This window comes from Oryctolagus cuniculus, chromosome 11 (assembly GCF_964237555.1).
Source record: "Oryctolagus cuniculus chromosome 11, mOryCun1.1, whole genome shotgun sequence".
NCBI lineage: Eukaryota > Metazoa > Chordata > Mammalia > Lagomorpha > Leporidae > Oryctolagus > Oryctolagus cuniculus.
This window is the reverse complement of record NC_091442.1, coordinates 80,662,644-80,679,381: the sequence shown is the minus strand read 5'-3', so window position 1 is coordinate 80,679,381 and position 16,738 is coordinate 80,662,644. Positions and strand designations below refer to the sequence as shown.

The 16,738-nt window shown below is 39.6% G+C and overlaps 1 protein-coding gene across 6 annotated transcripts in view; it reads right to left on the bottom strand.

Annotated features, from left to right (window-relative positions):
- Positions 1–16,738, bottom strand: part of NAV3 (neuron navigator 3) — a 430,062-nt gene that overhangs the window by 302,086 nt on the left and 111,238 nt on the right. The window lies entirely within an intron of this gene.

Below are 16,738 nucleotides of genomic sequence, written 5' to 3'. Positions count from 1 at the left end.
TGAGCCACAAGCTGGCAGTGTGACATAGAGCAGAGCTGACTCTTCAGCGGCAGAACTTGACACAAACAAAAGCTGAACTTTTTCAATAATTTCACCGAAATGTCACTCATTTTATAAAATGTTATGGGGCAGCTACTAATGTAATGTTATACAGTGCAATTATAAAGGAGACAATAAACATTAAGACACTTCAATTTCATGGGTGTCTCGTGGATATGTTGGTAAGTTTATTACAAGGCAGACTATAATGTGATGTAACAGAAAAAAAGAAAAATTTGGAATGACAATAAAAAGAGGAATGAATGAGATACTGAGAAACATACAAAAAAACTTAATAGGTACACTTGAAGTAGAATTGAGACTGCAATGCAACCCGAAAATGAGAAGTGAAGGCAAGGGCCTTTACCACCGTGGCTAAGGCACACAGGCAAGCAGAGAGGCAAATAAATCCAGGATGCAATTCTAAAAATGTAATTGAGGCAGGATGTCCAAAATTAGGACAAAATGAACTGGAAGGTAAGTCGCCTCTTAGAAGCACTATAGGGCCGGCGCTGTGGTTCACTAGGCTAATCCTCCGCCTGCGGTGCTGGCACACCAGGTTCTAGTCCCGGTTGGGGCGCCGGATTCTGTCCCCATTGCTCCTCTTCCAGTCCAGCTCTCTGCTGTGGCCCGGGAGTGCAGTGGAGGATGGCCCAGATCTTTGGGCCCTGCACCCGCATGGGAGACCAGGAGGAAGACCTGGCTCCTGGCTTCAGATTAGCGCAGCACGCTGGCCGCAAAGTACCGGCTGCAGAGGCCACTTGGGGGGTGAACCAACGGAGAAAGGAAGACCTTTCTCTCTGTCTCTCTCTCTCACTGTCTAACTCTATCTGTCAAAAAAAAAAAAAAAAAAAAAAAAAAGAAAGAAAGAAACACTATATACCTGACACCCAGTTTCCCATTAACACAATCAATAAGCAATACTCAACTTTCCCTCTTTTGTTATACAAACTGCCTCCATCCCTCCCACTGTCCCAGCCTCTAATAATCAACATTTCTTGTTCAGTCTGAGGTTTGTTTGTTTTTAGTTCCAGCATATAAGGGAGAACATGTGGTGTGTATTTTTTTGTGACTCATTTATTTAACTTGACATGATGTCACCTAGTTCCATCCATTTTGCTGGAAATGACAGGATTCCATTCTTTTTTTGGTTAAATAGTATCCCGTTATGTATATACACCCCATTTGTCTGCTGGTTCACTCCCCAAATATCAGCAACAGCCAGAAATGGGACCAGCCATGGGGGATGGTTCCCCACTTTGTTGGCAGTGACCCAAGATCTTGAGGCACGCCTCTAAGAGTGAGCATTAGCAGGAGGCTGGATTGCAAGTGCAGCAGCCAGGACTTCAACCAGGCACTGTGATAGGTAAAGCAGGTAGCTCAGGAGGCAACTCAATCATTGCACCAACCCTCCACCCCCCCCAACTTTGTTTTTAACAAAAACAAAATCTTTATAGGTAATAACTAGACAGCTCAGAAGTGTGGAAATCAAAAAGTCAAAGCATTTCTAGAATGCTTCATATCAAATTATTCAAAAGTGGCAGCAGTTTTGGGGATACTTTAACTTTTGGATTTCCACACTTCTGAGAAATGAGATGCCTATTTCACACCTCACCACACTACACCCAATATATATATACAAACAATGGGTTATTTATTTATAATAAATTGTTATATTTATATATAATATATTATTATATATTTATAGATTTTATAGAGTTATATATTTATAGATTTATTCATTTATTTATATATATTTATTTGAAAGTCAGTGTTACATTGAGAGAAGGAGAGGCAGAGAGAGGGAGAAATCTTCCATCCGCTGGTTCACTCCCCAAAAGGCTGCAATGACTAAGGCTGGGCAAGACCTAAGCCAGGAGACAGCAGCTTTCTTCTGGGTCTCCCACATGGGTGAAGGGGCCCAGGGACTTGGACCATTCTCTGTTGCTTTCCCAGGCGCATTAGCAGGTAGCTGGATAGGAAGTGGAACAGATTGGATTTGAACCAATGCCCATAGGGGATGCCAGCACTGCAGGCAGTGGTTTAACCTGCTGCACACAGCGCCAACCCCTACAATGGGTTTTTTAAACAAACACTCTTCCAATTTTACCCATCATTCTTTAAACTTATCATGCAATAATATTTTAACTGAATAAATAAATTTCTCATACATTTATCTCACATTTCAAAGTTATTTCCTTCCATGAGAGGTAAAAATACAAAGATAAATAGAGAGAGAGAGGAGGGAAACGGGGAGGGAGAGAGAGAGAAACAGAGCCACACAGACAGAAAGCTCTCAACAGCTTATTCATTGTCCAAATGCATGCCAGGGCTACAGCTAGGCCAGACCAAAGCCAGAAACCCTAGCAGGGTCCCCCATGTGGATGACAAGGACCCATGTACTTGAGAAATTAGACCTGAATCCAGGCACTCCAATATGGGATGCAGGTGTCCTGACAAGTGTCTTAATTGCTAGGCCAAATGCCTGCTCCAATCTCACTATTTTTGATATTACTCTGAATATAATATCAATTCCCATGTGGAAGGATATTTAACTTGTTAAAAACGCGTTTGTATTAAATCTAAAGTTGTAAGAGACATTTTTATAGAAGTATCTTAGCACACTCATATGGCAGTATTTTTATAGGGCCAAAACCCAGAAGTAGGGATGCTAAGGTTTTGTTTTGTTCTTTTTTTTTCCCCCAAACGGATCCTAGGTTTAAACATTCGGAAATTATAACACAGAAGAAAAGACAGTGTTTCTTTCCTCATAGAAAACACAAAGTAGCATATCAGACAAAACTACCCGTGATTAATTTTCCTGAAAGATAAACAATGAAAGCATCAAGTTGCGTAAAAAACATAGATACAACACCAAAATTACACCTCCTTTACTTCTATCCATGATCCCTATTTTGAAGGCATTGAAGTGTGAAAAAAACTGCCTGCCTGTCTCCTGAATAATACAAATATATAATTTCAAAATGGAAACTCTTTTATTTGGTGATCATTTTCCTGAATTAAGAATTTATTATATTTATAAATTTATGAGATGATTCTTTTTTTAAAGATTTATTTATTGGGCTGGCGCTGTGGTGCAGCGGGTTAAAGCCCTGGCCTGAAGTGCCAGCATCCCATATGGGCATTGGTTCTGGTCCCGGCTGCTCCTCTTCCGATCCAGCTCTCTGCTATGGCATGGGAAAGCAGTAGAAGATGGCCCAAGTCCTTGGGCCCCTGCACCCGTGTGGGAGACGCGGAGGAAGCTCCTGGCTCCTGGCTTTGGATCAGCGCAGCTCTGGCCGTTGCGGCCATCTGGGGAGTGAACCAGTGGATGGAAGACCTCTCTCTCTGTAACTCTGCCTTTCAAATAAATAAAATAAATCTAAAAAAAAAAAAAGATTTATTTATTTATTTATTTGAAAGTCAGTGTTACACTCACACAACGACCAGAGCTGCGACGATCCAAAACCAGGAGCCAGGAGCTTCTTCCGAGTCTCCCAGGCATGTGCACGGGCCCAAGGACTTGGGCCATCTTCTAGTGCTTTCCCAGGCCATAGCAGAGAGCTGGATAGGAAGTGGAGCAGCCGGATCTCGAATCTGTGCCCATATGGGATGCTGGCGCTTCAGGCCAGGGAGTTAACCCACTGCACCACAGCGCCAGCCCCAAAATCATTCTTTTTAAAAGATTTATACTGGTTACAATTTAAAACACTGAGTACTCTCCCATCATCTACACTTCATTCAGCTGACAGAAATAATTGTTTGGCCTTCTGTTGAAAACTATGGTTTGAGTAAGATTGAATTGTGGTGTTATCTTCACAGCCAGGAGCCACAGAGCCTGGAGAAGACACTGAGTTCTGGAGTCAGACAGATGTGACTTTGAGGGCCAGCAGACTACTCACTCCTATCAGGACCTGGGTCAAGTTACTTAATTCTAAACCTCAGATTCCTCGTCTGTAATACAAGGACAATAATAGCACTTACATTATAGGACTGAGTCCAGACTAAGTAAGACAGCACTTGTAAAGTGCCTATCACAGAGTCAGCCCTGAGATGACATGTCTACTATTATTACCATCATTATAGCATCTAGTTTTATTTTGCCATGCTAGTTTTCCAAAAATGCTTGTTATAGGTATTGTTTCACAGAAGTTTAAAAAACAAGGACTAAACAACACTTACTACTTATGATAACTCACACGGCTGACTCCTCCTACCCTGTGTTTTACAGGTGTCACAGATGTGTTTATCATCTGAACTCAGATTTCACACTTAATCTACGCATGATTAAGGCTGCTATGTTCTCATTTAGGCGAGCAAGATCTCTATCGGGACACCACCTCTACCCAACTCCTTGTTGCATTGACTTTTTTTTCATGAAGGCATCAAATTATAAATAAAAAACTGCAGCATTGTGGCACAGCCACTTGCAATACTGGCATCCCATAGAGGAGTGTGAGTCCTGGTTGCTCCACTTCTGATCCAGCTCCCTGCTGATGTGCCTGGGAAAGCAGTAGATGATGGTCCAAGTACTGCTACCCCTGTAGGAGACCTAGAAAGAATTCCTCGCTCTTGCCTCCAGCCTGGCCCAGCCTCAGCCACAGCTGTTGCAGCCATTTCCTGGAGTGAGCCAGGAAATGGAAGATCTCTCTTTTTCTCTCTCCCTCTGTCATTCTGCCTTTCTCACAGCAGACCCATAGAATGGCAGATGTCCTAAACAGCACTCTGGCCTCAGAATCAGCTCTTAAGGCATGTGGATCCAGCTGAAAAGCCCATGAGACTATTTCAGGCATGGAAAGCCAAAACACTCTGGGAAAAAAAAAAAAAAACAACCTAAATGAAAGATCTCTGCGAGTGAGATCCCAGTGGAAAGAATGGGTCATCAAAGAAGGAGGTACCTTTCTCTGAAGGGAGGAGAGAACTTCCACTTTGACCATGGCCTTGTCTAAATATGATCAGAGTCAGTGAACTCAGGGGGCTTCCATAGCCTTGGCAGCTCATGACAAGAGCCTAGGGTGATTACTGATGCCATAAACAAGAGTGTCAATTTGTTAAGTCAACAACAGGAGTCACTGTGCACTTACTCCTCATGTAGGATCTTTGTCCTTAGCATGCTGTACATTGAGATTTAATGCTATAACTAGTACTCAAACAGTATTTTTCACTTTATGTTTCTGTGTGGGAGCAAACTGTTGAAATCTTTACTTAATGTATGCTAAACTGATCTTCTGTATATAAAGAGAAATGAAAATGAATCTTGATGTGAATTGAAGGGGAGAGGGAGTGGGAAAGGGGAGGGTTGCGGTTGGGAGGGACGTTATGGGGGGGAAGCCACTGTAATCCATAAGCTGTACTTTGGAAATTTATATTCATTAAATAAAAGTTTGAAAAAAAAATCTAGCTAAAGGTCAAGGACAATAAAAATAAATAAATAAATAAATAAAATCTTAACAAATAAAAATATGAACATTTTCATTTTCCAAATATATGTCATCAGTGCCTTAATCTTTATTAAATCACTCCTGAGACTTCAGTGAGAAAACAAATGGAAAGCCAGTGAGTTTCAAGGCCTTAATGAAAAAGCACCTGATTTAATTCAAGAATCATTTTTCAGTTGGCCAGGATTTATTCCAGAGGAATCTCAAGTTTAAGAGCTTTGTCTTGGCTGGCGCCGCGGCTCACTAGGCTAATCCTCCGCCTGCGGCGCCGGTACTCCATGTTCTAACAGCAGTTGCTGCGCCGGTTCTGTCCTGGTTGCTCCTCTTCCAGTCCAGCTCTCTGCTGTGGCCTGGGAAGGCAGTGGAGGATGGCCCAAGTGCTTGGGTCCTGCACCAGCACGGGAGACCAGGAGGAAGCACCTGGCTCCTGGCTTCGGATCAGCGCAGCGCACCGGCCACAACGCGTCAGCCGTAGTGGCCACTTGGGGGTTGAACCAACGAAAGGAGGACCTTTCTCTCTGTCTCTCTGTCTCTCACTGTCTAACTCTGCCTGTAAAAAAAAAAAAAAAAAAAAAAAAAAGAGAAAGAAAGAAAGAAAAAGAACTTTGTCTTGCACGGCTTCTCTAGCACCTGAAACTTGGCTCAGACTATATCTCTAACTTTAGATGCAACCAGTACAATCAATGACACTATAAATGGATTTAAATCAAGTTTCCACTTAAAAACTAAGTTCTCGATAGTTTACTATTTCAAATAACATGTGTTTAAACTGTAAGTAAAAGACCCTTGAAATCCATGAAAGGAGAAGTCAGTTTTTTCCAAAAGGATGTTATAATTTAGATGATAAAATACAAAATATAGGGGCCAGCGCTGTGGTTTGTAGGTTAAGCCTCTGCCTGCAACACTGGCATCCCATATGGGCACCAATTTGTGTCCTGGATGCTCTATTTCTGTTCCAGCTCCCTACAAAAGCACCTGGGAGCAGCAGAATATAGCCCAAGTTCCTGGGCCCCTGTACCCACATGGGAGACCCAGAACAAACTCCTAGCTCCTGGCTTCGGATAGGCCCAGCTCTGGCCTTTGCAACCATCTGGGGAATAAACCAAAAGATGGAAGACCTCTCTCTGTCTTTCCCTCTCTCTCTCCCTCTGTAACTCTGCCTCTCAAATAAATACATATATCTTTAAAAAAATACAAAATGTATTACCTAGCAACCTATTCACATATACATATAAGTTTATATATATAAAAAGAACTCATCTACATATGGGTTTATATATTTTAAAACTTCCATTTCTACATATTTTAAAATTGTATATATGTAAAGTGAAAAAGAAACAATGAGAAAATAAGGTGTCTCTAATGAGAAAGTCTTCAAGCCAAGGACACATGATAAATGGATTTCAAACTCCTCAATAAACTGACTGTAACACTCTGATGAAAGAGAATACAAATGACTTTGTCACTTGTCATTAGAGTTTGTTGCTCAAATAAATACAAGAGAATTGTGAAATCTTGTCCTTGTTTTGGATGTGAACTCTAAAGTTGACCTTGGTTCGTTGCCATAAAAAAAAAATCACAATATTTAACCTCTTAGCTTCAGTTAAATGAGTTATAAAATACATGTGATAATGTATTTTGTAGGATGATGTGATGAATTATTTACAGGATTTTTTAGTGAAGAAAATTGGAATAATTGAGAATATCAAATTAATTATAATTCAATGTTTAGAAATTTATGCAAAAAGGTCACTGAGGATTTTGTTCATCAACGTTCCGGCCAAAGCTTCAGATGTGATTTACCAGTGAACATCTGATGCTAGTTTTCTTCAACTGTTTTGATTAACTTCAATATCATGAACATAGCTGTCATCCATGTAACAATTATGTATCAGAGAACTCAAGAAAATTAACAATATTACATTTTAAAAATGACTACTTAGAAATTCTAGTACAACTTTAGTTACAACTCACTGAAAATAATGAAAAATGATAAAAATCAAAGGTATTACTGCATAGTTTATACGTCATATTTTTCAGTATGAATTTTAGAGCTTACACTGAAACAGCATGTGTTCCTTGATAAATATTCTCTGCCACTGAAATGTCTTCTCTGATACTTAATATACACATGGACATTGATTGACCATTTATTTTCTCTCAAAGCCAGAGTTTTCTCATTTGCAAAATGGCAATAATATAATCAGAAAATGGGACTGTTGTGAATACTGAATTTATATTTTGGAACATGGCTTTTATTAAATATATATTATTTTTATAATCTCAATGTTTAAATGTGAAATATATTTACATAAATTATAATTAGCTTATTAAAATTATAAACTCCTTTCTCTGCCAGATCCTTACATCTTGGCTATCCAAACAGATGTTATTAACCTATTAAGGAAAACTGCTACAAGTTGTAATGACTACATGGCTTGGCAGTGTGCTTTCTTCTATTTACTTTGCAGTGCTCACTTTTCATTACATAATAACAATGAGGAACACATTTGGCACCACACTTGAGACATCACTTGGGGCACCCACATCCTGGATCAAAGTGCCTGGGTTTGAGTCCCTTCTAACTCAACCCTTTGCTAATGCGTACTCAGGAATACAGCAGGTTATGGTTCAAGTGCTCAGGTCCCTGCCACACACATGGGAGACCTGGAATGAGTTCCCAGCTACTGATTTTGCCCTGGCTCAGCCCTGGATGTTACAAGCATTTAGGGTGTGAACCAACACATGGCAGATGTCTCTCTCTTTCTCTATCTCTGCACATTTCATATAAAAATGAAAATAAAAATTAAAAATTATAGAAGGCAATACACCATACAGTATATTTTGAGCAGTGAATTTACAACAGTAAAACATCAGAAGATGTACCGTGATTCTGCACATAGACCTAAATTTTTGTTTGTGGCAATTTTTACTTCCCGTAACATAACACACTGCACTTTTGTTTATTGCATCAAGCTGCTCCAAAGTGTCCTAACCATTACTTATATTAGTATGAAATTAATTTTATAAGTAACTTATCATTAAGTTATACAGAAATAACTATGATGATTTTTGTTATCCCATACACTACCTGAGGTTCATAGGTTTCAATGGAATACAAAACTCCATTTTTAAGCAGTGCCAATAAATAAAGAAAAGGAAAGAGTAGAGAAAAGGTTTCTTCATTCAAGATGAGTGTATATTTGAACATAAAGTCACTGCTCTTTTGCATGATTATAAAATGTAAGTGTAACCAGATAACTCTTAAGTATTAGTTGAGCCAGTTTTCACTGCATATTCCCTATTTCTCAATATTCAAGTGATAACATTACATTCCTGTAAGTGCTCGCTGGTGTATTCAACTCTTTGACTTTGCAAACTCAAATAGGCTTTTCTAAACTACAGCAGACAGAAATCATGTGGGGAAAAAATTACCTAAGGATTTGTACTTATTTGTTTGTGTTTATTTGTATTTTAAGTTGACAAAATACAGCTGCATGCATTATGGGATATTATTAGTGATATTATAGTGGTGTTATAATCTATGAATATGGAATAATTAAAAATACATACACATCCCTCACATCAAATTTGAATCACTGTGGTGGTAAGCACATTGGAATTTACTCTTAGCTATTTTGAAATATTTACTACACACCATTGTTAACTGTATTCACCACACTGTGCCATCCAACAAATGATCTCTCCCATCTAACTGAAGCTTTTTCCCCTTTGACCATCACCTCCCCATTTGCTCTACTTCCTTATATGGTAACTACCATTCCACTCTGTTTCTCTGAGTTCAGTTGTTTTAGTTGTATATATAGGTGAGAACATAATACTGCTTGTCTTTCCATGCCTGGCTTAGTGCACTCGGCTTAATTCCATCAATGTTTTTATAAATGATGGCTTTCTTTTTTAAGGTTGTATATTATTCTACCATGTATACATATACTGCATTTGCTTTATCTAGTCATCTCTTTATTGGCACTAAGGTTGGTTCCTTAACTTGGTTTCAGTGAATAGCGCTACAGCGAATGGGCTGCTTTCAAATCTTTTGTGTAAATCCTCAGAAGCAGAATGTCTGGACTGTTTGTTACATTTTTAGGTTCCTGAGGGACTTCCATATTGTTTTCAACAATGGCTGTACTACTTTACAAAGGTTCCTTTTTCTGACATCACTGCCAACAGTTGTTCTCTCATATTTTTCACCATAGTCTTCCTACCTAGTACAAGATGATTATTCATGGCAGGAAAACCATGGATTTCCAATGGACATAACTGTGTCCAAGAGAGTAGCAAAGGTCTAAGCACATGAAAACTATAAATGGTGGCTTAAAAAAGAATGAACAATGATATAAGTATTTTTCTAACAAAAGGTAAGACTATTATTGGAATAGAATCAAAAGCAAACAGAGGTCAGTCCTAACAATAGGCCATATCTCTGGGCTGAATTTTTCAGTAGCATTTGATGTGAGAAGGTCATCACAGAACTTAGCATCTACCATGACAGTACAGGAAAGCATGCATTTTTTTGTAATCCCCTGAGAGTCATACAGAATCATCTAGGAGAAGCAGTGATCCTAGAGAGTAATTAGAAATAGGAAAGACAAGGTACCCAGATCTGCTACAGAAGATGTGGGGAACAGTGAAGTCTTAGAGGCACCGTAAATTTCAGCACTCATCAGAGATCAGTGAACAAGATGTGCCAACTCTGCTGCCATGATGATAAGCAACCAGGCTCATTAACCCTACCAGCCTTACACTTCAGGAAGCAAAAAGGCACAAGGGATGGGGAAGATTCTGGCTTGTGATGTATACTTACTCATACTTGTGTATTCTTTTTAAAAATCTGGAACTCTGTACACTCAGTTTTATGACTCAAATATTCAAGAATGGTAGGCAGTGTTGAAAGAAGAAAGTTGAAAAATTACAGAGGGGGATGAAGGCATGATACAGGCTCTTTCCAGTCGATTTGAAAAGTTGATTACAGACTAGATCTTCAGTTGCTATCACAGAACTGATAAAACCAAGAGACCCGTGGAGTCCAATCTCATGACTCTTACAGACTGCTCCAGGCTGAATGTGGTTTACTCCCCAAGGGCTCATATGTTAGACATTTGGTCCTCAGTGTTGTGGGGCAGAGACGGTGGGATCTTAAAGATGTAAATCCTAGTCCACATCCTACGGTTTATTGAAGGTGTACCCTGAGAAAGGGCAAGGTAGTTCTTCTGGGTCTGCTGAGTTTGTCCTCCTGAGAAAGTTGTTAACAACACGCTTGGTCTCTCCCCAGCTTCTTCAGCTTCCTTTGTGGTGGGGATGTGATCTTTCCTGGTGCTGTGATGCTCTCTGCCATGAGCTGATGCAGCCAGCAGGGGTCATCACCAGAGTCTGCAGCGTGCTATTTGGATTTGCAGCCTGGAAAGCTGTGAGCTAAAAGAACTTCTAATCTATGTCAGCACCTAAACTCTGGTATGTCAATATGGTAAAAGAAAGAAGACTCACATACAGGTTTTCTAGAAATCTCAAAGTTGAGTATCATGTGATACAATTATGAAATGAACCCGTTAAAAGCTTTTGGTAACATCAGTATCATCACAATATATGTAAAAAAACAAACTAAATGGTTCAATTCAACTATTATTTGTAAATTTTTATATCAAGGTTAATATCATTGTTTATTAAGTTTTTCAAAAATTTCAAGTTTGAAGCTTGATGTAAAAATGATTTTTTTAATATTTTATTTATTCATTTGAGAGGTAGAGTTACAGAGAGAGAGAGAGAGAAAGAAAGGACTTCCAACTGCTGGTTCACTCCTCAAAAGGCCACAATCAGTGCTGGTCCAATCCGAAGCCAGGAGCCATGAGTTTGTTGTGGGTTTCCCACATGTACTGGGGCACAAACACTTGGGCCATCTTCTTCTGCTTTCCCAGGCCATAGCAGAGAGCTGGATTGGAAGTGGAGCAACCAGGACACAAATTGGCACCTATGTGGGATGCTGGTGCTGCAGGTGGAAGCTTAGCCTCCTCAGCCACAGCACTGGCTGGCCCCCCAAAATGAATACTAATGAGTCAACAACCCCCTAAAAGCAGAGGATGGTCTATGAAAGCAGGTAAACATAAAATGGGGCGTGATAATTCCATTTTCTTTTTTCCTTTATTTCTTACATCCAGTCTTGAAACAGTTCTGTGAATTCTATTGCCTTAATATCTCTTGACCCCTCTGCTCCAATACTGCTATAATTCCCTGAATCAGTGTCTTATCATCTCTTACCCAAATTGCTCTAAGAGTCCCAGAAATGATCCCTTAGTGCAGGCAGGCTAAGCATTAAACTATTCTATACACTACAGCTAGTGATTGCTTTAAATTGCAAATTTGATCAAGTCATTTACCTTCCTACTAAAGAAACACATAATATTCTCACTTAACTTCAGAAAAAAAAATGATTTCACATACAGCCATTTTATTTCACTTTAAAAAGAAATGGTTTAAAGAAAAGTGGACAAAAATGTACAACCATGAGGATTATAAAAGAATAACTGATGATTGAGGAATGCCACACAAAACAATGAACTTTGATAAACAGAAAGAAGCATATTCTATGCAAAACATACACACACTGAAACTACCAAGGAACAGTGGTATGAGGTAGCACGCAGAGCCTGGAAGACTGGTGCACAGATACGTAGTGCAGCTGTTTATTCACTGCTTGGGAAGCCCACACCCCATACCGGAGTGCCTGATTCAGGTCTTACTAATGCCTACCCTGAGAAGCAGTAGATGACGACTTGTGGCAGTACTTAGATGCCACAAGGGAGACGCAAATGGAGTTCTGGATGTTGCAGGTATTTGAAGAGTGAACAAGCAGATGGAAGATTCCCCATCTATGTCTCTGCCTTTCAAACAAAAAAAATAATTTTTTTCAAGAAAGAAAGGATATAAATCAGTCAAGGGTCAAGCAAAGAGGAATATTTAAAGTAAAAAGGCTGGCATTCCCTATCAAAGTGCCAGTTTGAGTACATGCTGCTTGGCATAGGATCCTGATCAATGCTAATGTTCTTGGCAAGGGGTGGAAGATGACCCCAGTACTTGGGTCCCACCCCTCACTGGAGACCAAGATGATGTTCTAGGCTCCTGGTTTTAGCCTACCCCATCCCCAAGAACCATGGTCATTTGGGAATGAAACAGTGGGTGGAAGATCTCTTTCTCTCTCTGTCTCTCCCTTTCTGTTACTCTTTCTTTCAAAGTAAATAAATCTCAAAAAAAAAAAAAAAACACTTTAGGTGAAACATTATTAAGTTTGTTTATGTTTACGTAGAGGACATAAAAATGATAACCATGATGATTTTTCTAAACTCTAATTCAGGTGCAAGCATTAGTTTAGAGGAATGAAAGACTAAAAGAGATTATTGAAGTGGTTTCCCTGTTCTAAATACTTTCCTGCCTTGTAATTTCTAGAAAATTATCCTCAGAGCAGCAAGAATAAGAAACCAGAATTCAAAGTCCATCTTTCAATATATGAACATATGAATATCTAAACATACAAAAGTAGATGAAAAATTAAACAAAAATTAGCAAAGAAAAGAAAAGGAAGATCAAACCCACAGGAGTCTTTAGGAGATGTCAGAGCAACATAAACGTATTTTCCTGAAAATCTCAGAATAGTTCAGAAAATGTGTGAGCGTTGTATCAATTGGAGGGTGGCATGAATCAGATTCAAGAATTTTGTGACTACCTGCAACCCCTCATCCCTCTACCCCATCAAGAGCTAGGAAATATAAACTCTAGGGAAAATCTAGACTTAGCCTAACCTGTCAGTCAGAGGACTGAAAGCATGGGAATGAAAAACAGAAGAATTCAATCAAACTATGCCTAGTGATGTTGACAACCCAGTAACTGGCTTCCTCTGCTAGACACCTTCTCATTCAGGAAAATGGGATTCTATCAACCTCCTCCCTGCCCCCACCATTTGAGGCAGAATATTGAAAAATCCTTTATTTTTTTCAGCAATGATTATCCCTAAGACCAACAGACATTTGTGTTCATGGTACCCAGTGAATCAACCAGCTGGCCAGCAGATGGCTATAATGAATCCCAGAGGACACTAAGAATTGCATGCACACATACACACACGCAAAATCACATGCACATGTACACTAACACACACACACATGCACAGTTTCCAAGTACTTTTTACTGTCTAACACTTGATACGCACAGAATTAAGCATTACCAGACATTTGATGAAATTCTCTAAAATGAAATGAAGATGCCAAGATGAACAAATAAAAGAGAGTCAGAATAAAATAGAGATGAATCTAGGAGCAGAAGAGAATTTCAAAGAAATAATAACTAACACCCTAATTTAAAAGGGAGATGTTACATCCATTAAAGAAAAAGGAAATAATTTGTACACACATACACATTCACACAGCATACAGACTCATGAATACACATATTTGACAATTTAGAGAATAAGCAGTTGATCAAAATTCAAAGATGTGGTCAGGAAGAGAAACAACATAGGCATACACAAGAATAGATTCAGTAGGTCAAATTTCAGAAAACAAAGAAGAGAAAAATTACAGAAGAAAATTATCAAAGTATTCAGCACACTAAGATCAAAACTGGTAGCAATAATCAGAGATAAGGAGAATATCCCAAAGGTTTCAGGAGAGTGAGCGCAAAGAAATTAAAAATATACTAACACCTTCAAAGCATAAGGAATTATAATGACATCAAAAGTCTCCTGAGCAACTATGTACTAGAAGATATAGGGAAATCCGTAAACATTCTGGAGGAAAGTGATTTTCGATCTCAAATTCTATACCTAGACAAACTATCCAACTAGTAGGTCTTCAGGATAAGGACACCTCATACAAAAACATTCCAAAAGAAAAAAAATTTAGTTACCATACCCTCTTTATAAGAAGGCTATCTGGAGTAAGAATAATGGAATTCAACAGATGATCATATGTCAGGGGAGGGAAAGACAATTCCAGGGGGCTGCTAAGGAGGGTTTAGTCTGCTTGTTGTAAAGCAGACCTGGATGTTACCATTTTAGATGTGACAAAGACGAACTATGCTAGGAGTATTGACACCAGGGAAATAACAGATGCCACCTGAGTTTTGACTATGAGAAAACTGTATTGGGATATACTTTACATAGCAATTGTTTTATATATATAGACACATAAAATGAAAGGCAGCCAGAGAGGCAAAAGAGATTATGCAAAGATAAAAAGTAAAGCAACTATTTAGTGCGGGAGAAAAGCAACGATCAACTTGGCTAAAGAAAGAATTTATAACCACAATACAGTAGTTAGTCTGGTAGTGAACAATAGTCCCATGGCAATAATGAAAATAATTAATGCAGATTAAACTGAAAATTACAATATAAGCATATTGGCAGTGGGACAAGAAGAATGGGGGATGTGGGCTGGCACCATGGCTCAGTTAATCCTCCACCTGTGGCGCCGGCATCCAATATGGGTGCCGGGTTCTAGTCCTGGTTGTTCCTCTTCCAGTCCAGCTCTCTGCTGTGGCCCGGGAGGGCAGTGGAGGATGGCCTGAGTGCTTGGGCCCCTGCAACCGCATAGCAGACCAGGAAGAAGCACCTGGCTCCTGGCTTCGGGTTGGCACAGAGCCAGCCATAGCGGTCATTTGGGGAGTGAACCAACGGAAGGAAGACCTTTCTCTCTGTCTCTTTTTCTCACTCTGTCAAATAAATTTTTAAAAATTTAAAAGGCCAGTGCCGCGGCTCAATAGGCTAATCCTCCGCCTGCACACCGGGTTCTAGTCCCAGTCAGGGCGCCAGATTCTGTCCCGGTTGCCCCTCTTCCAGGCCAGCTCTCTGTTGTGGCCCGGGAGTGCAGTGGAGGATGGCCCAAGTGCTTGGGCCCTGCACCCACATGGGAGACCAGGAGAAGCACCTGGCTTCTGGCTTCAGATTAGCACGGTGCGCCGGCCGCAGTGCGCCAGCTGCGGCAGCCATTGGAGGGTGAACCAACAGAAGGAAGAACTTTCTCTCTGTCTCTCTCTCTCACTGTCCACTCTGCCTGTCAAAAAAAAAAAAATTTTTTTAAAAAGAAAGGGGGATGTAAGGGAGAGAAATCCTCTTTTATTACCTTAAATGTCAATGGGTAATCTCTAAAACTGACTAATTGAGGAATGATAACATATTACTTGAAAATACAGATATAAACATTATTAGAATCTGCTAAATGGGTGGAATTGGTTTTGCGTATCAGGGAGGAAGTGAAGAGACTAGATAACTGCTCTTTATCTAGATGTAACGCTTTTGCTTTTGACATCATTTCACTTTAAATTTTTAATCAAAATTAAATTTATTCTTTTAAAAATAAAGCTATTGAGGGTAAACACTTGGTGCAGCATTTAAAAAGCTGCTCAGGAAGTCTATATTCCATATCCGACTGCTTGGCTTCAACTCCCCAGTCCCAGTTTCCTGCTAATGTACAAGCTGGGAAGCAACCAATGACAGCTCAAGTACTTAGGTCCCTGCTACTCAGATGGGAGACCCGGAGTGAGCTCCTGGCTGAAAATTTAAAAGAATAATAAAGGTTCTAAAAGAGGCCGGGTGAGATGATGAAGTCTTAAACCAAAGGATGTATGGATACAGAAGAGGCACATTTACACAGTATAATCTGCAAAGCTTAGAAGTAAAATAGAATTGTTTCACAGTAGAAAAATCCCAATTCCTAGTTTAAGTTATCCTAATAGTGATGTCTCTCATGTTGAAGATACTTTAAACAATCTTGCATGGGGCAGATGTTTGGCCTGCTGGTTGAGACATCCATGTCTCATATCAGGTGGAGTGCCTGGGTTTAGGTTGAGACTCTCTTCCTAGTTCCAACCTCCTGCTAATGTGTAGGAAGCACGCAATGATGGTTTGAGCACTTGAGTATCTATTACTCTCACAGACACCAAGAGTAACTTCTCACCATTCCAAAAGTACTAAGTACTCTGGCACCTGAGTCAGTATTTTCTCCTTTAGCCTTAAGTTTTATAAGCATTCTGAGCAATCTCATGTTCAGCACAAACAACCAAACTCTCCAACAGAAATTAAATACATAATAAAGAACCATCTACCCTGTCTTAAGTACATGGGGCCTGATTCATGGTCTCTTTTCCTATAAAGAACACAGTTTGTTAATTTTGGGGAAAAAAAAAAAAAAAACACAGTTAACCGTAACAAAATAATGCAATTCTGGCTGTAATTTAAATTTGCTTTCACTGAACTT